Here is a 22,936-nt window from a genome sequence, read left to right as displayed (position 1 = left end):
TTAAGCCACTGAGTTTGGGGATGATTTCTTACACAGCAGAAGCTAACTGATACATGAAGAATCACAGGGATGGCATTTGGTACCAAACAGGTTGTATTCAGAAGCAGGACTCTCTGCCAGCAGGGCAGAGGCAATGTCCTCGCGGTAGTGGATAGACTTCGTGGCACTCCTGGTGCTCTGGGGCCTGGAAAACGGGTTTTCATTGCTGGCTCAGCTGCGTCTCTGAAGAAGGAGAGTGGTAAGGTCAGAGAGACTGAGAAGACTCCTGAGCCTCCGTGGGATCCTATAGACATGCCAGATGGACGTGTCCCCTGGTCACGCACTGGATGTCATGCCACGTAAAATTGCTCTGAAACCTTCTAAATTCTCACTCTCAATTTCTACTTACTCACAGCAGCCCTGTACTAGTTTGTGAGCTGGCACCGGTCCCATGTGTGCACAATACTTCCAGCAGCATCGCTGTGGAGAAGGCTGAGCCGGGCCCTGCAGTTGGTACAATCCCTGGCCTGGAACCATGAACTCTCATCTGTGGCATAAGCTTGACTATTAAAATGTTTTCTGTGAACAATGAAACAAATGGCACTTTTTCAATCCCCAACGCAAGGCCTATGGAAAATCAAAAAACAGGAAAGCTTTTATGAAGAACAGAACCCTTCCTTGGGAAGAGCGCTGAATAATGAAAATAACTCTCAACGTTCAGCACTTCCTTGGCTAGAAAAACTAGTTGTACTGGGAAGCATTGTTCTACCACCTGTGAGCCACAGTTTTGATGGCAGCACTGATCTGAGTGCTGGCCCTGCCTCGAGCGCTGGTACAAGCACTGCCCAGCGAGGCTCAGCTCTCAGGGCTGCGGGAACTGCACTCCAACCCGCGGAAGGCTGCAGCCTGCTCTCTGAGCGGCCACTCCCCTCCACCGAGCCACCACTTTCCTAACAGCCTGCAGACACCAGGACCACGCAGGGTGTCATTTCCAGAGAAATCTGCGAAGTACTTTAAAGAGTGTCCCTTGAAGCATCTTCCTGAGGGAGGGCCTTGCAGCCTTAAGATTTTCCCTTCATGGGTGGAAACAAAGTTTGACATGTGTTGAATTGTTCTTTGGAAGGGGGGAAGATAAGACTTGTCAAAGAGTCAGGGCTGCTGCGGCTCCTTGGCAACGAAATTGCATGCAGCCCCAGGACATTCTAGAGCCAGTTTTCCTTCATCTGGAGAGGATGTTTATCTCTGAAAGGTACCAGCATCCATCCATTGCCAAGACCAGAAGCTGCAGCATCATCCCAGACTCTTCCCCTTCTCTCAACACCAGTTACCCACTGGCCACCAAGTGCTAGCAGCTGCACCTTGGAAATGTTTCCACCACCTTCATTCTCACGGCAACTACTCTATTTTAGGCCCTGGTTTAATTTCTCTGAATTACTGCCAAAGCCAAATGCTCTCTCCACCTCCATTTTGTCACTATCTAATTACCATTAGTAATAACAATCATTGGGGCTTCCCTGGTGGCGCAGTGGTTGAGAATCTGCCTGCCAATGCAGGGGACACGGGTTCGAGCCCTGGTCTGGCAAGATCCCACATGCCGCGGAGCAACCTAAGCCCGAGAGCCACAACTACTGAGCCTGCGCGTCTGGAGCCTGTGCTCCACAACAAGAGAGGCCGCGATAGTGAGAGGCCCGCGCACCGCGATGAAGAGTGGCCCCCGCTTGCCGCAACTAGAGAAAGCCCTCGCACAGAAACGAAGACCCAACGCAGCCAAAAATAAATTAATAAATATTTAAAAAATAATCATCATCATCATCATCATCATCACCAACTTATTATGTTCTGGACACTGTGCTAAGTATTGAAATTTTGACCTGAGAAATAGTTACTATTACTTTTCACCAACATTTTATTACAAAAAAAATTACCAAAAAATTTGAAAGAGTGGCCCAGTGTACACCAAATTCCTACCACTTAGAGTCTCTATTTGCTACCTTTTAGCAGAACTTGCTTTATCACAGAACTATCCATCTACCAACCCATTTAACTTTTATTCATTTAAAAGTAAGTTGCAGATGTCAGGGTATTTCACTCTTAAATAACATGGCATGAAAATCATTAAAGTGCAATACATGTTTAACTCTTTTGAGGTAAGATTTACATACAGTACAATGTGCACATCTCAAGGACACCACGGATGGAATTTGATGATTGCATCCACCTGAGTAATACAGAACGTTACTGTCAACCCAGAAAATTCCATCAAGCCCCTTGCCAGTCAATCCCCAGCCCCCAGGGGCAACCACTGTTGCCAACTATTATTTTTGGAACTAATATTTGTATTTTTTTTTTTTTAACTAATGAGGGAAACAAAGCTAGAAAAAGTGAACAATTTGTTCATAGAACCAGTCAAAAAACCTGGGTCTTTCTATCTCCAGAGACCACTTTCTCAGCCCCGTTTTGTCCACGGAGCTTCAGCCAGGTGCCTCTACTGAGGTAGCACTGCCCACTGAGGGCTCCATGGAACACGCTAAATATTTCTTGGGAAAAAAGTCCATTGGAGGATTTCCTGATGGACATGAGCATCTAGAAGAATTCTAAAGGTTCTGAGAAGTCCTGCAATAAAAAAAAATCAAAACAGAACAAAACGAAAACCTGGTTATAGCCTATTTATTAGCTGACTTACATCCTTTTCTCCTGTAACAAAACGTGGTGTGATGGTGCTTTGAAATATCCCCGACGTATTCCGTCCCAGGTGACAGGTGGGCTGCACTTTGCAGTGCCTCTAACGAACATGTGTGTTCTGTCCTGCCTTCCAAGCCCTGCCCTACCCCTTCTCACCGCCTGAAATTCTCTCGGCCTCCTTCTCCTCTCTGACTTGTGCTCTCCTCCAGCTCTCAGCTTATTATTTCTTGGAAAGTTCCCAAACGCCCTGAAAGGACCGGTTAGGAATCCATCCCCTGTGTTGCTACGGTCCCCCCTCACCACCCCCGCATCCCGCCCAAATAGCAGTCCTCTCCGTTGCCTTGGAGATCTCTTTTTATTAGTCCGTCTTCTGCACTGTCTCCGAGTTGGGCCAAAGCACCATTTCTGACTCACAGCAGGTGCTCCGTGGATGGCTGTAAATTTTAACCTTGCGGCTCGGAGCAGGGCTGACCTTGTTGGTGAGTCCCTAGTACATCACAGAAATGAATCTGTGACAAAGAGCTGTTGCTTGGGCTCCTGTCCCACAAAACCACAAATGTCACAATCCTGCCACCAGCACACCGGGGACCGTGCACAGAGGTAGCCGTGGACTGTAATGGGGGCACCCAGGCTGGCTGCTGACCTCTGTCACATCTGGCCCTGGAGGATGGGAAGTGAGTGAGATGGAGGGGCCATCGAGTCCCTGAGGCTGCCCGGGACCCTGGTCAGCTTTGATTTCAGTTCAAGTTCTCATATGTTCATACAAGCAGCTTCTTTTTCTTCCTCTGTCTCTATTTCTGACAACCAAACTAACTACCTGCACATCGAGATTTTTAACACTTCTTGATTTCATTGCTGGAGAGTCCTTCTTTTAGGTTAGGAATGTTGAAACATGCATCAGTTTTATCAGATTTTCCAAGGGATGGAGGTGGAACCTACTCCCTGGAGAGGACCCCGTGGACAGAGAAGGACAGTGCTGGGAGGAGGCGTGGCCCGGGAAGGGGGGAGGTGCAGGCTACTGAAGGGCGTCCAGACAGAGGAGAGCATCGGGCAGCAGGTGCTTGGACCCGGGGTCCCAGGAGCGTGTGGAAGGAAGGTGCTAAGGACTTTTGGTGAGCACCAAAATGCACCAGGCTTAAATGCCTAACACACTATTTCTGTGCTCTTCAGAGCAACCCTATCATCCCAAGCCAACTGAGGCTCAGAGAAATTAAACGAGGTACCCAAAGTCACACAGTTACCATGTGCTTACAAAGAACTACAATCACTACATGAGCCCCCAACAAAATCACTCTTTTCCATTCACTAATGATGCAATTTTAGAGAATTCTTTTCCTTAAATCTTTTTTACGCCTAAAGTGGGCCATATCGATGCTCCGCCCAAATACCCTCACATCCCATTTTATCATTTCTCTGCACCTGCACCCCCAGTTGCCCCCATCACTGTGTTTCCAATGGCCAGTACCTGCAGCTCTTTTTCGAAGGGCTGCCCTTGGGCTCCTGGACCACTCTACCTGCAGGCTCGGAGAGCTGGGGGTGCCTGGTTCTCACATACCTGCCCTGCATCCCCACCTTGGTCATTAGCCAGACTGTCCGGCTGAGGAGAATGAAAGCACAGACCCCTTGCTTTGGGTCGGGGCAACTCGGAGGTGTAACTAGCCCTCCAAGCTTCCCCATAGGGTCAGGACAAGTTACCTTCTGCAGGATTTTGCCTGAGATGGTGGCACCTTTGCTTGGCTCCTCCCCTTTCGCTCCCTGCTTTCTCCATCCCTTACCAACCTGCCCTGGGAGCATCTGCTTAGTAAATCACTTGCTCTTGAAGCCGCATCTCAGGGTCTGCTTCTGGAGAACCTGACCTAACGCACGCCTCACATCCTTTCTGGAAGGTGATGGGAAGGGCAGGGAAGAAGAGGAGGGGAGAGAGAAGAAGGAGAAGAACTTTCGCTTTGGGTTACCCTCCTTGGCTATGACCTCGTACGTTTTAGCTTGAAGTTTCTGAGACATTTATTTCCCCACCACTGATCCCCGTAATTGTTGCCTTTAAGTCTGAAATTAGAATGGTAACAGGACATTAAGTTTGTAAAATACTTAAATAGGCTGGAGGGACCTCAGAGATTGGAAATTGGCCCCTGATAGGCTGAACTCAGCCCACCGACATGTTTGGTCTACACAGCGTAGAACCATGGTGTTTTCAAGTTGAATATGTCGCCAGCATTTCAAACCTGGAGTCACACGAAAATGTCCATTTCTGGCTTGTTTTGAAAAACTGGGATATTAGGCAACACCAATCCTGCATTATGTATGGCAGCAACCATTTGGCTCAGACTTAAATAGTATATTAGTCAAGGCAGAATGGGCTCTGATGACATAACAAATAAAACCCCAAATCTTAGCAGCTTAACCCAACGAAAGATTAGTGTTCATTCACTCAAAGTCCAGAGAGGGTTGGTGAGGGCTCTGCTCCAAGCAGCAACTCAGGGATCCAGGCTTCCTCCTTCCTGTGACCCATCATATAAATTAGTAGCATCCAAGATTACTGGGGGGAGGAAGGAGAGGTGGAGGAAGCACCTTGGCTGTTGACCACCCAGCTTGACATTTCGCTTCAGAATCCATTGACCAAAACTTATCAGGTGGACCCAACTCAGCTACAAGGGAGACAGGGCAACGTAAGAGCCGACAGAATACCTGGTGAGTATTTTCTCTGCCACACAGGAATATGTGTTCTCTGTTTTGCTAAATATCCACAGATCCTATTACCTGCTGAACATTGACATTTATTTGCCATTTATCATCTCACACCACTCCCTTCACTCATTACATTACCTGGGTTAAAAGGAACTGTATCAAGCTGGAGAGCCTCTGGGTCCATAAGAATTCCCCAGTTACCCTTTCAGGGCAGCCCAGAGCCTCGGACAGCCCTCCCCACGGAGAAGCGGGCCCTCAAGTGCTTAGACAAGACCTTCATCCACTGACCAAAAGGCGCCTAACTGTTCCCAAAGGCCAGACCTGTCACCCACACCTCTCCATTTCCATTTCAGCAGGCACCTGGCAGCAGGTAAAGGGGCTTTTTGAATAAACATGGTTTCCTTGCTCTTGTCTCCCAAAATCTCCTCCAGGAAAACAATGTATAAAGTGGGGACTGTGTCTTCAAACCAGGCCACAAAACCTACTTAACAGAGAACGTAGTTGAAATTCCCTCATGCGGAGGAAACAAGCTTTTGTGGGTTAGCCAGGAATGAAACTACCACTTAAAACTGATGCTATTGGAAACGATATTTCAAGGGCAAAAACAACCAGCTTATGAACTTTTCTCGCCATGATCACTTTTGTTTGTTTCTGGTCAGCGGTTAAATTCCTATCACGCTCCTTGGCCAGCAACAGAAGTCCCTTTGTTTGGTTTTTGACCAGTATTTTCCAAACAGGCGAGGGTCTTTCTCATCTTTTGATCTTACTCACATGGTCAGTACATGACTTATCTTCCAAGAATCTGCCCCAAGATCACTCCCTTCGTGAAGCTTAACCTGACACTTTCCCTCTACCACTACACACTTTGTATAGAATAGAGCCTTTCTATTCGTGAGGAATACATTCTGAGCACTTCATGAGTTCCTGCATCGGGGCCCACCAGTAAAGCACCCTTATTCTCTCTAAATGCTCTGTTTTCTGGACAAGAACAGTCGTGTCCTTGGAGGTCTTTCATTTCTCCTCTTTTCCATCATTGTCACTAGCAACTGGATTTTTCTCAAGGTTGTTTCTCACTACACTGAGATAGTTTTTTATGACACTGTGAAGGTAACTGTGCCAGTCCCCCCATCACCCCCCCAGAAGCCAGCATCTGTTGGTGGGAAGTCAGTTGGTGCCCTCATTAATTTGGCGACTTGTTCTTGCCCATACACTTCACACTGTGCCCTCAGCCAACCAGGTCATACTGCACCCAGCAAAATTAAAATCACTGCATGTGTGAATAAACTATGGTACATCCCAACAATGGAATATTATTGAACACACACAATGAGCTATCCAGCCATGAAATGATGTGGAGGAAATTTAAATGCATATGACTTAGTGAAAGAAGCCAATCTGAAAAGTCTACATACTGTTTGACTTCAACGTTATGACATTCTGGAAAATGCAAAACTATGGAGTCAGTAAAAAGATCAGTGGTTGCCAGGAATTTGGGGAGCAGTTAAGAATGAATAAGCAAAGCACAGAAGGTTTTTAGGGCAGTGAAAATACTCTGTATGATATAATGATGGGTAGATGTCATTATACATTTGTCCAAACCCATAGCATGTACAACACCAAGTGAACCCTAAGGTAAACCATGGGCTTTGGATGATGATACTGTGTCAGTGTAGATTCATCAGTTGTAAAAACTGTACCACTCTGGTGAGGTACGTTGATAATGGGGGAGGCTGTGTATGTGTGGGGCAGAGGCTATATGGGAAATCCCTGTACCTTTCTCTCAATTTTTGCTATAAACCTAAAACTTCTCTTTAAAAATAGTCTTTAAAAAAATCAATGTATGGCATAGACCTATGTAAGTACTCAGAGACTGCTGACACCATGAATACCAAGTCCATTGGTTGAGAATCTAATTATACTTTATTGCATTTATTTATTTATTTCCTTAGTGGCATCTTCCTTCTAGGCTATAAGGCTTGGAAGGCTGGGACTTGTCTTACCATTTTCTGATTCCTATGGCTAACTACAGTCCCTGGCATAACATAGGCACTTTATTAATATTTGTTGAATGCATGCATGAAAGAGTTGTTGGAGAAACATACAAATCTCCAAACTTCCATGTATTACTAGAAAGCCTGCACATGAACATGGGGACCCCATGTTTATATATGCACCACACTTTGTTAAATATTGCTTTGAGTTGTTTTACAGCTTATTTATTTATGTTACTTCAAGCATTTTAAATTTCCAACCTAATGATTCATCGACTAACCACTCTGTCACTTGCACTTCAAGACAGGTTTAAGGAAAATAGAATTTGGTACAGTAGAATCATAGGATGTCACAAGAATGCCTAGGGCAGTCATAAACGCTTCTTTGAAGGTCTTTATCATCTCACCATCATTCTCTATGACGCTTCCTGAATGCTAATGTGTATAGGAACTTTGAGAGCTTTCCTACAATAAAGTAGGAACCCTCTTTGCTTTTTAATCTGATTAAAAACTTAGAGCATGTGGGCTTCCCTGGTGGTGCAGTGGTTAAGAATCCACCTGCCAATGCAAGGGACACGGGTTCGAGCCCTGGTCCAGGAAGATCCCACATGCCGCGGAGCAGCTACACCCGTGCGCCACAACTACTGAGCCCGCGCACCCTAGAGCCCGTGCTCCGCAATAAGAGAAGCCGCCGCAATGAGACGCCTGCACACCACAGCCAAGAGTAGCCCCCACTCGCCACAACTAGAGAAAGCCCTTGCACAGCAATGAAGACCCAATGCAGCCAAAAATAAATAAATAAAATAAATTTTTTTAAAAAACACGTTATAAAAAACAAACTTAGAGCATGTATGTGAAGACACACTATTATTATTATTCCCATTTTAAACATGAGGAAAATGGGGTTCCAAGTATAAAGAAACTTCTAAGTCCATTGGAGTTGGACTCTTCTGCCACCAGCTTGATCTCAAACTTCAACTTTCTCCGGGTTCACGTTACCCAAGGATAAATACTTCACGGCGTTGGGTGGCTCTAACAGCGGATCTGATAACTCTTGACGAGCCGCTGCCTGGAACAGGCTCAGAATTTTATGTGAACTATTTGGAGGCCTCTGATGAAAGGCTGTGCGGTATGAACATTCAGTCATGGTCAAAACATCTGAGGGACTGAGCTATGTTTATCCAGACCTGGCAGATCTTATGTTCAGAACTATTTTCCTGGAGCACGCTGGAGGGGTTTGTCTTTGCCAGAGAATGTTCCTATATCGTTTCTCTCGAGTGAGAGGAGAGCATCGCCCCTGCTGTGCACGGCAGGATGCAGCTGCCTGCTCTGCGGCCCTCCCAGGGGTGTGGGAACACAGTTTTCATCAGATGCTTATAAGCACTTTGTTCATTACACAGCCCTCCCAGCGCATGCGTGCGGACACCACGGCCAGACAGATATGCGGGACATCCACGCCAGCTTGTAGACAAGCCCGGGGGTTGTGACGCCAGCTTCTACTGCTCTTTTCTTGGCCACGAACTTGTGGTCTGAGTCCTAACCCTGCTCTCAGCACGTGTGACCACATGGCTCCAGGACAAAATGACAGAGCTGTGCTGTTGGGGATCCCCCTCTGGAGGCAGGCGATGGCAGTAGGACCCAAAGGCATCATCAATCCCTGGACAGATCCTTTTGTGAATGGGATGACTCGTTAGCATCTTTAAAAGCAAGCCATTTCTTACAAGCTTGATGACCTAGTTTTACCTTAGTTTGGGAGTTCGGTTCCTTTCTGCTGTCTCCCAAACTTTACAGAAGCCTGCCTTAAATGCCTCCTCTCAGCGGGACTCTAAGACATCAAAGGAAGTCACTTTCCACTCCCACTGTATTAGTTTGCCAGGGTGGCCCCAACAAATTGCCCAGAGAAGACGGCCAACTTCTCCCTGTGTCTTCACCTGGCTTTCCCTCTGTGTGGGTTGGTGTCTAAGTACCCTCCTCTTGTAAGGACCCCAGTCCTATTGGATTAAGGCCCACCCACACGACCTCATTTTAACTTACCTCTTTAAGGATACTTTCTCTAAATACATCGCATTCTGAGGTACTGAGGTTTAGAACTTGAACATAGGAATTTTAGGGGGACACACATAACACATAACACATTCCTACAGAGAACAGTGTAGTGGAGCCTTGGCGATTAATGAGGGATTCTTCAAAGGGAAGACAAATTTGAGAGGAGAGAATTGCAGCATCACATCTGAACTCCCTTCCCCCCCAGAAAAGAGCAGACTTGGAGTTTCTGGGTTTCTTCCTTTCTTTCTTCCTTTCTTTCTTTCCTTTCCTTTCTTTTTTTCTTTCTGTTTAAATTTTATTGGATTAGAGCCGATTTACAATGTTGGGTTAGTTTCAGGTGTACAGCAAAGTGATTCAGTTACACATATACATATCCACTCTTCTTTAGATTCTTTTCCCATATAGGTTATTACAGAGTATTGAGCAGAGTTCTCTGTGCTAAGTAGGTCCTTATTAGTTATCTATGTTATATATAGTAGTGTGTATATGTCAATCCCAATCTCCCAATTTATCCCACTCTCCCTTGCCCCCTTGGTAACCATAAGTTTGTCCTCTACATCTGTGACTCTATTTCTGCTTTGCAAATAAGTTTCATCTGTACCATTTTTCTAGATTCCACATATAAGCGATATTATACAATATTTGTTTTTCTCTTTCTGACTTACCTCACTCTGTATGACTATCTGTAGGTCCATCCACGTCTCTGCAAATGGCACTATTTCATTCCTTTTTATGTCTGAGTAATATTCCATTGTGTACATGTACCACATCTTCTTTATCCATTCCTCCGTCAGTGGACATTTAGGTTGCTTCCATGACCTGGCTGTTGTAAATAGTGTTGCAATGAACATCAGGGTGCACGCATCCTTTCCAATTCTGTTTTTTTCTGGATACATGCCCAGGAGTGGGATTGCTGGATCATAGGTAGCTCTATTTTTAGTTTTTTAAGGAACCTCCATACTGTTCTCCATAGTGGCTGCACCAATTTACATTCCCACCAACAGTGTAGGAGGGTTCCCTTTTCTCCACACCCTCTCCAGCATTTATTGTTTGCAGATTTTTTGATGATGGCCATTCTGACCTGTGTGAGGTGATACCTCATTGTAGTTTGGATTTGCATTTCTCTAATGATTAGTGATGTTGAGCATCTTTTCATCTGTCTCCCACTTTAAATCTCACCCCCTGTATTAAGCTTTCCCAGATCCTAAAAAGAGCCCCCACCTCCATCCTTACCTCCTTACACCACTTCCTTCATGTTTCTTCAATGGTGCTTATCCTACCTTGTCTTCCAAGAACTGCCCCCCATGACCCTGCAAGCACGAGGGCAGCCCTGTCTCCTCTTCACTTCACTGTGAAGTGCCCCCTGCATCACCTGACCTTTGAGGATACCACACAAGATTAACTGGATAGAGTTACCACCCCTTCTATGTGTGCCTTGACACCACGTTCAAGTTCTTTATTGCTACCATCATCTTCTGAGTCAATGTCTTAGTTCGTTCAGGCTGGCATAACAAAATACTGCAGACTGGGGAGCTTATGCACAACAGAAATTTACTTCTCACAGTTTTGGAGGCTGCAAGTCCAAGATCAAGGTGCCAGCAGATCTGGTGTCTGGTGAGAGCCCGCTTCCTGGTTCACACATGGCCATCTTTTTGCTGTGTCCTCACGTGGTGGAAGGGCAGGGGAGCCCTCTAGGGCCACATTCATAAAGACAAGAATCCCATTCATGAGGGCTCCGCCTCCCAAAGGCCCCGCCTCCTAATACCATCACCTGGTTGGGGGTGGGTAGGTTTCAACCTGTGAATTTTAGGGGGACACACATTCAAACCATTGCAGCCAATGAACACTAGTGCCTGAGAGAAGGAACATCTTCCTCTACCTTTTCATATTTTGGTTCACAGAAGAATGGACTTTCTCTCCCCTCCTTATGGAACACTTTTGAAGGGAGCATGGCTGGCCTTTCTCTACCCCCTTCCAGGCTCCTTCCCCAGGAAAGACTGGGGATCACTGACTCACTGCACCGTGAAAATCATCACAGCACTGGGGCCACTAGGTTCAAGCCCCTGCTCAAGGGCCCAACACTCTTTTTGGTATTACTAGTGACATAAAGCCAGCTGGCTATCCTCACTCTTGTGCGACAGTCAGTAGCTGAGTCAGGAATTCTCTTGGGGCCCGATCTCTCTCTCTCCATTGCCATCTGAGAATGTGGCCCCAGATTTCAATTCTGGGGTAAGAGCCAGGAAATAAGAGACCCCCGTCTTGTCCCAAACTTGAAAACCCTCTTCTAATTTCCCACACTTTGCACTGGGATATTGGGCTCTGAATTGGTAGACCCAATATCCCATTAAAAAGGAAGCATGCAAATGAAAATGCCTCTCTGTTGCTTAGTGAGACCTGTGTTTATAATCAAACAGCAGGAGGAGAGAATGTCCTTCTAAACCTCTATTCACACCGTGGCAATTAGTCAGAAGGTTAAAGGGGGATCAATTAAATAACTGGGGCATCTCTTGCAAGAAAGGGAAAAAAATAAACCCCATAATTGGTTGAGGGTATTTAGAGGGACATTGTCTGATAGAATGGGGGATCACATTCTCTGGGGAATCACACACTTTGAACTTTTCAGATTATTCCCGTTTCCTGAAAACCAAAGACGGAAGGTTTTCTACATTACCTGTCCCTAGGGATACTGAGTTTTGCTTATACTGTTTTCACAAGCCAACTTTTACTGAATATATATCCATCCTGTACAAGGACATCTATCTAATTCATTTAAGCACTTAGTTTTATTTTCTTTTTAAATTATCCTTTTTTTTAAATTTGTCATTTTTTGGCGTTGTCACTCTCTGTTGTTTTAAATCCCCAGTTCACAGAAAAGAATCAATGGCTCAAAAGTGGTTTGTTAAGAATAAGAGTGTAATGAAAATAGTAATATAAATACTACAGCTCAAAATAACATCATAAATATAAATAGGAAAGAGGAATTCAGTCTAGTTCAAATATAAACTATGAACCTGCATGTGCTAGAACAGTGATAGGCAAGTAGATTTCCCGCAAACAACTCCAACTGGAGAGTTGAATGAAAAGTCTGACAAATGAATTTTTAAATTGGATATCACGGTACTTAGGAATTTCTTTCTTTCTACTCCGAATTGATTTGTCCTGTTTGGAAACTTTGTTAAATAGGAGTATGAAGATTTTGCATCATTTTCCAACAGTGACCTTTTCCAAATAAACCCACTGAGTATTTTTTTTCTAAAACAACCTCAAAATATTGCTTTCCAGTCTTGAATGGAATATTTTTCTCTAAGGAGTCTAAAACTTCAAAGCCAACATCCAAAGACTTCTCCAAAGCATAAACAGGTTTGAGTCAAAATATTTTCCCAAAGTTTGCAAAACCAATTTCATAGCTTTTGACACATTTATGCTCAGAGAAGAAGTCGAATGAGCATGTGGAAATCATTAGGACCATTCACTACCTATTTCCAGTTCTCTGCCTTCCATGTGCCTGACAGCACTGCATCTCTCGGCTGCCTTTGAAATCAGGCAGGGCCATGTGACCTGCTTCAGTCTGAGAAATGAGGGTGGATAAACAACTTTCAGAGCTCTCTCTCCCCCGCTGCCATGACAACTTGTGCATGTTCCAACAGTGGCTTTTCCACAAGTCTGGATCCCAGAGTGAGGATGATGTGCAGCAGAGCCTTCAACTCTCCTGTGTTGGACATGAACTTTGCTGGGCTAGATCTGGGGGCCATTTGTTACTGCAGCATAACTTAGCCCAACCTGACTGATACATAGTGATGGAATTTATGACGCAGAGTATTAACAGCATATAATGTGGAAGAACAACGTCATGAGGGGTGGTGGTAAGGCTTGTGTTTGTTTTTGGTTTGCGGTTGGGTGAAACCACTGATGTATCAACTTTTGAACTCACTTGGAATACGAGTGACATATATTCAAAGAAGAGGCTGGCCACTTTTTTCTGTTGGAAACTTACAGTACAGAAGAAGAGGTATTTATTTTAGTGAGCAATTATTGTGTGAGTCATGGTGAGGATTGGAAAATGTGCGTAGGGGACACTAGCTAAGTAGGCACTGGGGGAGGAGTTGCCGTGAAAATAAACATCGGTCTTCTCAGGATCACCACTGTGAGTGTTAATTGTGAGGCAATAAAGCAGGAAAGATGCTCAAATTGTAAATTACAACCGAGTGGTGTCCGTTTGGCATATGTTTTTTCAACACATGGTGTGAAAGTATCTGCAGGAAGCATAAGATTTTACTCTCTACACAGACTGTATTGGGTAAAAGGCACTCAAATGAGCATTTGAATTTAAGAATGAATGAGTTTGGGGTTTTTTTAAAGCATTACTTGGTGGCACTGATAATATCACTTAAAGCCATTTCAGTGATGTCCAGTGCTTTGTGCGTGTGGAATACCTTAACTATATATTTGGCAATTTATGAAGATTCTTCAAGAGATGGACACTTGGTACAAATGACTTAATAGCAAAGAATTTGACTCTTTCCCGACACTTTATGATTTTTTTTTTCCATTATCAGAAGAAGAGATAGATGACATTATGGGGTAGACGGTGTTTTAAAACTAGCCAAATGACGCCACAGAATTTGAAAAATTCAAAAGCTCAATGCAATCAAAAAGTGCGTGAGGAAATGTTCACTGCTCCTTCCCAGCTTTTAACTTTCATATACTTTTATTGTACTTCTGGATGTTTGAATAGACACAGAGAGTATGTACTTTCATGACTTTTAAAAATCTGTAATCATTTAGAGTTTATATTAGTATATCCTACCAAATTAAAACCTAAATTAATTTTTTGGCAAATAGCCAATTGTTGAATGATCCCTCCTTCCTCCCTACTATTATGGAGCATTGATTTTATTAGATCCATATATATATGGGCCTATTTTTGGACTTTCTATTTCATTGATCTGTCTGCCTATCCCAGTTTTAATTACTATAATTTTAAAATACTGCTTCTGGAATAATAAGTAAGAAAGGCTGAAAGATTTTTAAGGATATTGAGAGAAGTTTTACCTTACAGTAACTTTAAAATCATTATCAAGTAATTCATCTCTTTAGAAGATAATACATGCAGTCTCATTCTTCCAATATGTTTAATTTCTCACTCTCGTCACTGGCTTCTTTCCCTATACTTGCAAACATGAACAAGTTTTTTCTATCTCGAAGAACCTTGTATTGACTGCCTTGTGTTTTTCTGGGTGTTGAATTTCTGCCCTTCCTCTCACTGCTGGTCAACTCCTGTTCCCCATGGAACATAGCCCTGTTTCCCTTAAATTCCTGTGTTATCTGGTTACACTGTTCTCCCCAAAGAGAACTATTAAAAGTTATCAGCGATCTCCTTCATGCCCTTCAAGTCTCTTTCTGATCTTTGACCTTCTGTGACCCTTTACACGATGCTACACTGGTCCCCACACTGCCTGGACCCATCTCTGTTCTCTCTCCACTGCCCTATTCTGGACCTCCTCTGACTTTTCTGGAGGCAATTTCTCTGCCTGCACCCCCTACCCTCCGCCTCCTTGACTCCCAGAACAGTCCCTCTCCTTGATGTTCCAATGCCACCATTGTTCCCAGCCCCTCTGGACATCTTCTGGGTGTGGGAGAAATGAGCCCCTAAGGGAAAAAACCTCGACACATGGTTTTCCTTGAAGCCCTTCCATCTTTCTGCTTTGGCCACCACGAGTCTATCCTTCCTACTTCCTCGGTAGCTTCCACTGAGAAGTTCATTAAAAGCTTCTCTGGCTTCTTGCTGTCAATAGGTCAAATCTAAGTCTCTCAGCCTGGCACTCAGGACCACCAGTGTCAGTGCACAAACTTAGTTTGCAGCAACCATACCCACTGCTACCCTAAATTAACACTCGGGCCGAAAGGATCTGGATTTCAATCTGGACTCGGACGCTTAGTGGCTGTGTGGGCTTGGGCAGGTTACGTAGCCTCAGTCTCTGCAAACCCAAAGACCAGGGAGTGGCATAGGCAGTGGGGTTTACCACATGCAGCCTGTGTGTGTCAGGCACTAAAGAACCTGCAGGGCTCAGGACCCTTTGCCTTGAGCACAGACGCAGAACACGGCCCATTTGTACAACATATGGCAACACCTCTGGACTTCTGGAGGTAAACACTGGGGCCCTCCCTTTCTCTTCTTTGCTCTTAGAGGTCCACCAAGTGATTCTCTTTTCTCATTGCTCACCCCTTTTTGACCCGATGGAACTATTTTATTTCTTGGCATCCCCCGCAATACTCATGACATTTAATAGATGCTCTATAAAGCTTTACAAATAAATGGTTGTTTGAGACCGCCGAGTCATAGCATAGAAAAAAGATCCCTGAGAGTCAGAAGATCTGAGCTTCTGTCTGGATTTGCCCTATTCTGATTCTGTGACACTGAACGACCAAATAGCTTTCCTGAGCTTTAGTGCCCTAAGTTTTCATGTGGAACCCTGCTAATTTTCAGTGTTTAATAGCCACATGTGGCAGGTTGCTACCATTTTGGACAGAGAGGATGTAGAACACGTCCATCATTGCAGAAAGTTCTATTGGACAGCGCCGATAGCTACAACAGCACAAGAAGATGATGACGTGGCTGGCAATAATGTCATAAAATAGTCTTTATGAGAAATGCCTAGAACAGAAGCTTCACTGACGGCAGAAACACAGCCGCCTTAAGTGGAAGAGATAGCAAGTGTCTGTGGGATGTACTCCAGGGCATCGAAGGAATTAGATTAGCAGAGATTCAGACAGGCAACTGAAAAACCTCATCGTAAGCATCTGGGTGTTATCTGAGCTCGCTGCGTCATAGGAAGGAAGAGGGGAAAGCAGCCCTACTTTATGTGAGTCTCCAGCATTAAGCTAAAGCTACGAGGCAATTCCCAAAAATATTGCGAAGCTTCAAATGGGAAACAGTGGTTTTCAGATCTTTAAGCTTCTTAATCGATTAAAGAAATTGAGCTTGAGTTGAAGAAGCAAAACGATGGTATTTAGCTCAGAGAAAAGAAGACTGGGAGGACCCATGTAAGAGATGATACCTTTCCCAACCCGGAAATTTCACCTGATAACCCTCTGCTCAATTCTCAGGATCTTCTTCAATATATTCCTATAATGTGTAACTTTTAAGAACACCCCTTGGCCAGGTTTTGCTGTACCTGCTGTACTATAAGTTCCTAAAGGGCGGTAGCCATATCCCTCCTTCCACGCTTCACATCACAACCAGAGCATCCAGAGCATCTTTCAGGAATTGAGAGGATGTCTCTCCTTGCATCAAGCCCTCCAATGGCCACATATCACAAGTAGGATCAAGATCAAACTTCCACAGCCAGGACCACCTACATACTCTGAGGGACTCAGTGCAAAATGAAAATGCAGGGCTCCTTGTTCAAAAATTATTAAGAATTTCAAGAGGGTAATAACAGCAGCGCACTGAACCAAGCATGAGCTCCTCTGAGCCCAAGGCCCTGAGTGACTGCACGGGTCTCATGTCCGCGAAGCCAGTCCTGCCTGTATGTAACTCCTGTATGTAGCTCCTCACATGTTCAGGGTCTTTGAAAATGTGATTCTCTCCACCTAGAACACCTTTGCAGGCTCTCCCACCCCCAGCACGTTGCCCATTGATTTTCTTACCATTCAGACAGTTGCTTAAGTGTCACAACTTCAAGAGAGCCTTCCAAGATGCAATCCCTCTCATAAATTCTCATAATTAGCTTAGTTCTTTGTATGATGATTTGTCAGTAGAATCCACTGGACAGCAAGCTCCATGAGGGCAGAGACCGTGTCGATCTTGTCCATTGTGTTATCTCCAGAGTCCAATACGGCACAAACACCTGGAAGGGACTCAGTAAAAATCTACTGATTGAGTCAATGAATAAAGAATGAATTGCAATTTTCCACATACTATATCTTCAAAGAATTGGCTGGTGGGGACAGCTGGAGGGTGACGTTGGAGGACAAGATATCACAGACCCCAGGCCAGACCCCAGTTCCTAGCACGGTTTCACTCCGTACACCTTGCTCTGCTCTCCTCCAGGGATTCAACCAACCAGCGAACAGGCAGACAGAGTGAAGCTGAGGTTTGGATGACTTACCACTGAACCATCCTGCCATTCCTACTGGGCCACAATATATCCTCTTGCTTGCCACTGGATTTGATCTTCTATCGTGAAACTGACCAATAGTGATGGTCATTGTTTCACCACTGGGGATAAGGTCTTTCTGCATTATCCCCGAACATTTGAGCTTTCCCCTCCCTAAGAGATAAACATTATCATCCTCTTGAAGCTTGAACAATAAACACATCTCAGAACTTCTCTATGAAGGTAGTTATCCAACCAACCAGAACTCAAGTGACTCTTGAAATTCTTCCTAGATAGCTCTATGTCTGTAGATTTGGGGTTTTCATTGACTCCTCATCTCTAAATTTCATAATTAGACTCCTTTCAACATTCCCTAACACTGTTACTCCACAATGCCTAGTACTCATTTTACTAATACATTCCTGTGTATCCTGAGCTCCATGCGAGCAAAGAAATGTGACCTGAGCTAAGGGTCTTAAAATCCACAAGATAAGATGAACAGAATCCAAACCAAGGTAAGAAAAGGAGGCACCTAGTTCTAAATTCTTTTTTCTCTCTAGAGGAAGTTAGCTATTTCTGTAGCTGTAACTCCAGCTCAGAGACAACCCAGAATGCACACAAACGGGAAAGAACCTATTTTAGTTAACTCGCACCAAAATGCCGGTAAGTGACACAAAACACAATCGCTTCCCATTTGGGACTGAATGCTCTTTAGGAGAAATATGGTTCCAAAGACCCAGGCACATGGAGAGCAGTCCTACAGTCCAACAGTACCAACGGTTATTGCCAACAGGATGCCAGAAGAGGTTGATTTCTAGAATTGCGTACATTCTGTCAAGTCGGAGATTTTTTTCTTCTATCTGACGAAACAGAGTATACACGCAGTATTATCCTTAAATGCTATTTAAAGATAGAATCAAAGACGTTGAGATCTAGGACTTGGCAATACTTTGGTAAAATTAATTCATTGTGTTGATGAGATTGATTGTTCGAAATATGATACCCTCATGGACATCTCTTGGGAAAAATAACACTTTAGTTTTAAAATAATTTTCTTTAAAAAACCACAACCTTTGATAGTGTCTTATTCTTTTTTTTTTTTTTTTGCCACGCCGCAGGGCATGTGGGATCTTAGTTCCCTGACCAGTGATCGAACCCACGCCCCCTGCATTGGGAGTGCAGAGTCTTAACCATTGGACTACCAGGGACATCCCATGATAATGTGTAATTTATTCTGGACAGTTAGATCTCTACCATGATGCCACCAGAGTCGCTTTTTGGTCATGGTGAGCTCTTTAGAAGCTCCTTGCTAAAAGGAAAAAGTTGGCAGCAGAAAGGGTCTCCCATTAGCTCTCAGCAAAATAAGCAAACAGCAGGGTCCCCAGGGAATGAGCCATTAATCACAAAACAGAATGCTTCTGATGTTGGAAGGGAAAGATCTGGGCTGAGGGAGAATATAGAACTGTTTAGAGCAGAGATCGCAATATTTGTGCCGCTTCTTCTCCATCCTGGACCCCTGCAGGTTAGATTAGCCTTCCGACGTCTAGATTCTTACCTGTGTGAACTCACACATGTCCTCAGACTCCTCCTTAACATTCCAAATAAGCACTGCTATGGTCTAGAGCTGGTCCTCAAGGTAAAATATATTTTCCATCCTTGGAGAAGACATTAAGTATTGTCTCTGTTCTCCATGAATGCCTGACTATAGCAGGGTTCAGAAAATACCATCATGGCACCCTGCCTAGAAGGCTGGTCTTGGCAATCTCACCAATGGTGGGTCAAGCACTGCTGGGACCAGTTGAAGGGCCAGGGCTAGAAGAGTGGAGACTGACAGGGAAAATTAGAGGCACATCAATGAGAACCAACTCCCCCTCCTCCTGAACTGGGTCAGCCCTGCATACAGAAGGAAGGACTCCATCCCCGTTTTCAGTGCAAAAATTATAACCAAGAACCGGACCCCACCTCAGCTATTTACAGCATGAACTCAGGACTCAAAAGTGCCCTGCGAGGTGTTTATGACAACACTCTCCAGGGATGTAAATGGAAATTGCTAAAATTATAGGTGACTTGGTTATTTAGGGGCAGTTACACACATTTCTAAATCTGAATGATGCTTGGGTGGGAGGACGCCTTTGACATTCCAGCAGCCTTTCTTAAAGCCACATAATATTAAAGATAGTTTGAGCCTGAATATATAAAGCCAGATCACGTGCTGATATTTGCGGACCTGTGATTCTGACGCAAGATCACACTCTGAGTCTTGGCTGTTCATGGATCCCAGCGTTTGAATATCCGCCCTCGGAAGTAGCTGTGACATTTCAGACCAGAAACCGAATGTTTATTTGTGGAATTTCGCTTTGCCCACAGTTTACCAAAATAACAAGAAAAGTAGCCTTTTCCTATGTCTGAACTACATCTTCTTCCCATCACATTCTTGTAATGCTGGGAACATATGTTTAAGTAAAAGGACTCCACACTCACATATTCCTCAAAAAAAATTATAATTCGTGGAAAAAGTCAGCAAGATTTTCCCTGAAACATGTAACAAATAAGAGACAGGTGGAATTTATGTTTATTCTAACTATTGTCTAAAAATGATGACCACCAACACTTGATTGCTCTAATTGCTAAGTGTCTTAGTGGCACTTATATATCTTTGTTTCCATTAGAAGCAAAGGTAGAATGACGAAACCTACAATTTGATGTCTAAAATGATATACTGAGACCACAAAAATAACCCTTGTACAAGCTTATCATGTTTATGTCAACCCTACTAGCATTTTGAGATGTTTTGTGAAGTTGATTGACCAAGGGGTGCTGGAAAATAACTTTTAAGAAACAGAAAGAGAGAGAGATGGATTTGGCATTAATAGACAGTGGTTAGGACAGAGCAAAGAGAACACAGGCAGAAAAAAGATCCTTACAAGAGAAAGAGGTAGGCATATAAGATGCAAGCTGTGAGAAATAGGAGAGAAAACCTTCCCTCCAGTAACTCATCTTCCCATTTCAGTATTTCCAGATCAAAGGATTCAAAGCTAGCATGCTCTCTACATCATATCAAATTGAATTCCAGATGGTTAAGGGTAATTTAAGAAGTCATGAATGGAATCAGAGGAAATTATAGGTAAATAATCTTGGAATGAAGAAGAGCTTTTCTGGTGTAACGCCAAAGAAATAAATCATCATGGAAGTATTTACGCATTTCAGCCTCTGAACATTAAAAACCATAAGCAAAATGTAAAGGCAAGTGGCATACAAAGAATACATGCTCAGTACATAGGATGAAAGTGTCACATGATTGATATACAGAGAACTCTAAAAAACAAATGAAAAAAAGATAAATACTCGGGGGAAAAAGGCAAATAACAAGGACAAGCAATTGACAGAAGAAATTCAAGGGTCCAGTAAACAATGTTCTACATCACTATTTACTAAAGATGAGCTGGTGAAGAAAGATAACACAGGATTATCAAGATGCAGAAAGACAGGCCCTCTTACAGGCTGGTGGTGGAGTGCTGAGTAACATAAAGTTTCAGGAGGTCAATTTGATAATACACTGTAAAAGCCTTTTTCAATGTGTGCCTGACTTCTGATGTAATGACTCCAGATCTAGGAACTTACCTTAAGGAAAATATTAAAGATGTTTGCACACATTTCACTAACAAGATTAAATCATGGCTACATTGTGATAAAGAGGAGTCAGGCACAACAAAAATATCCAATAATGGGGAATTGGTCATAGAACATTCTAGAACCTCAGGACAATGGACTATTAAAAAGCCATTAAAATGAAGTTATGGAAAGGGATTAAATGACATGGAAAGAGTATACATTTTCAAGTGCAAAAAGCGTAAATGAGTTGAGGTGAGCACGGCACTGGGAACGGTTTCAGCCGAAAGTAAGTGCTTTGTAAGGGCTACTTTATTCGGCATTCCATTTTTGAAAGGAAAACGTGCATAAAAATACAGAAATAGAATATAGGTATATCAAAGCATCTAGTTAGTTTAGAAGTAGGGAAGATTTTTATTTTCGTCTTTTGCTCATCTGTATTTTCTCTTTTTTTAATCTAAGTATAGTTGACTTACAATATTATATTAGTTTCAGTCATACAACATAGTGATTCAATATTTTTATAGAATAAAATAATAACTGCATTTAAAGTTATTACAACATAATGTCTGTATTTCCCTGTGCTTATTTATTTTATACATAGTAGCTTGTACCTCTTAATCCCCTACCCCTCTCTTGCCCCTCCCGCTTCCCTTTCCCCTCTTGTAACCACTAGTTTGTTCTCTGTATCTGTGAGTCTGCTTCTGTTTTGCTATATTCATTCGTTTGTTTTATTTTTTAGATTCCACGTATATGTGATAACATAGTGAAATAAGTCAGACAGAGAAAGACAAATACTCTGTTATCCCTCGCCTGTATTTTCTGAAATCTCCAAGAGTGGTTATTTATTGTTTTTAGAGACACCAAGGCAAGGTTTTAAAAAATGATGTTGTGCATTAACAGCTAATGACATGGAAACCCATTTATAGTATAATATATGAATAAGGAAAAGGAGATTACAAATCAGAAGTGTGGTCCCAAATGTTATTAATTATGTATTTAAATATAAGCATTACATATTAGTAAATAAACATTGCATATTACCTATATATGTAAATAAATTTTATAGATACATATATTGTCATAGAAAAAGGATTGAAAGCATATACCATAAAATGCTGACCAACTTCAGTGATTATTTCTGGGCATTGTGATAACAAGTAATTTCCAGGAGTTCTGTGTGTGTCTTTTCCCTATTTTCCAAAACAGATATCAGCAAATGTTTTTCATTTGTAATAAAGAAAAAGTTATTTTAAAAAAATAAGCCACCCCTGAGATAAGACAGAACCTCCTAGAATGTAAGCGATGTCCCATTTTTCGGCCCACCCAAAGTCAGCAACTTTTTGTCACCCTGGGCCCTCAGAGCTCACTCGCATGTGAGGTTAGCAAGTTCTGCTGATTTGTTGTAACATGCTTTGTGCTTCTCCCCTCTTGGTTTCCACGGCCATCTCTCCAATACAAACTTTCCTTACCCGGTCATTGCTTTCACAAGACCATGTCCCTGCCCAGACCTGTCCATCACTCCCCCTACCCTTGAACCCACCCCCTCAACTTTCCAGGGGTCTCACCCATCCTGTTTCTTCATACACACCCTACGTTATGAATCACAGCCAAACTGGTCTACTTACTATTGTCCAAATGCACTCTCTATTTTTCCACCTTCGATTTTGCTCAAACTATCCCCGACTACTACCTTCCCAGAGGCCTTTCCCCTTCTCTCAGAACCCACCTGCTGGGATACCTGCCTCCACAGCCTCAGAAAAAAATACATTTCTCCTTTCCAGCCCATTCATGTTACACAGAGAATAACAAGAATAACACAAATAAGTGTTCTTACCTTGTCTA

Source organism: Eubalaena glacialis, chromosome 19 (genome assembly GCF_028564815.1).
Source record: "Eubalaena glacialis isolate mEubGla1 chromosome 19, mEubGla1.1.hap2.+ XY, whole genome shotgun sequence".
In the NCBI taxonomy this organism is placed as follows: Eukaryota; Metazoa; Chordata; class Mammalia; order Artiodactyla; family Balaenidae; genus Eubalaena; species Eubalaena glacialis.
The sequence above is the reverse complement of the archived record's forward strand: the minus strand, read 5'-3'. Positions refer to the sequence as shown.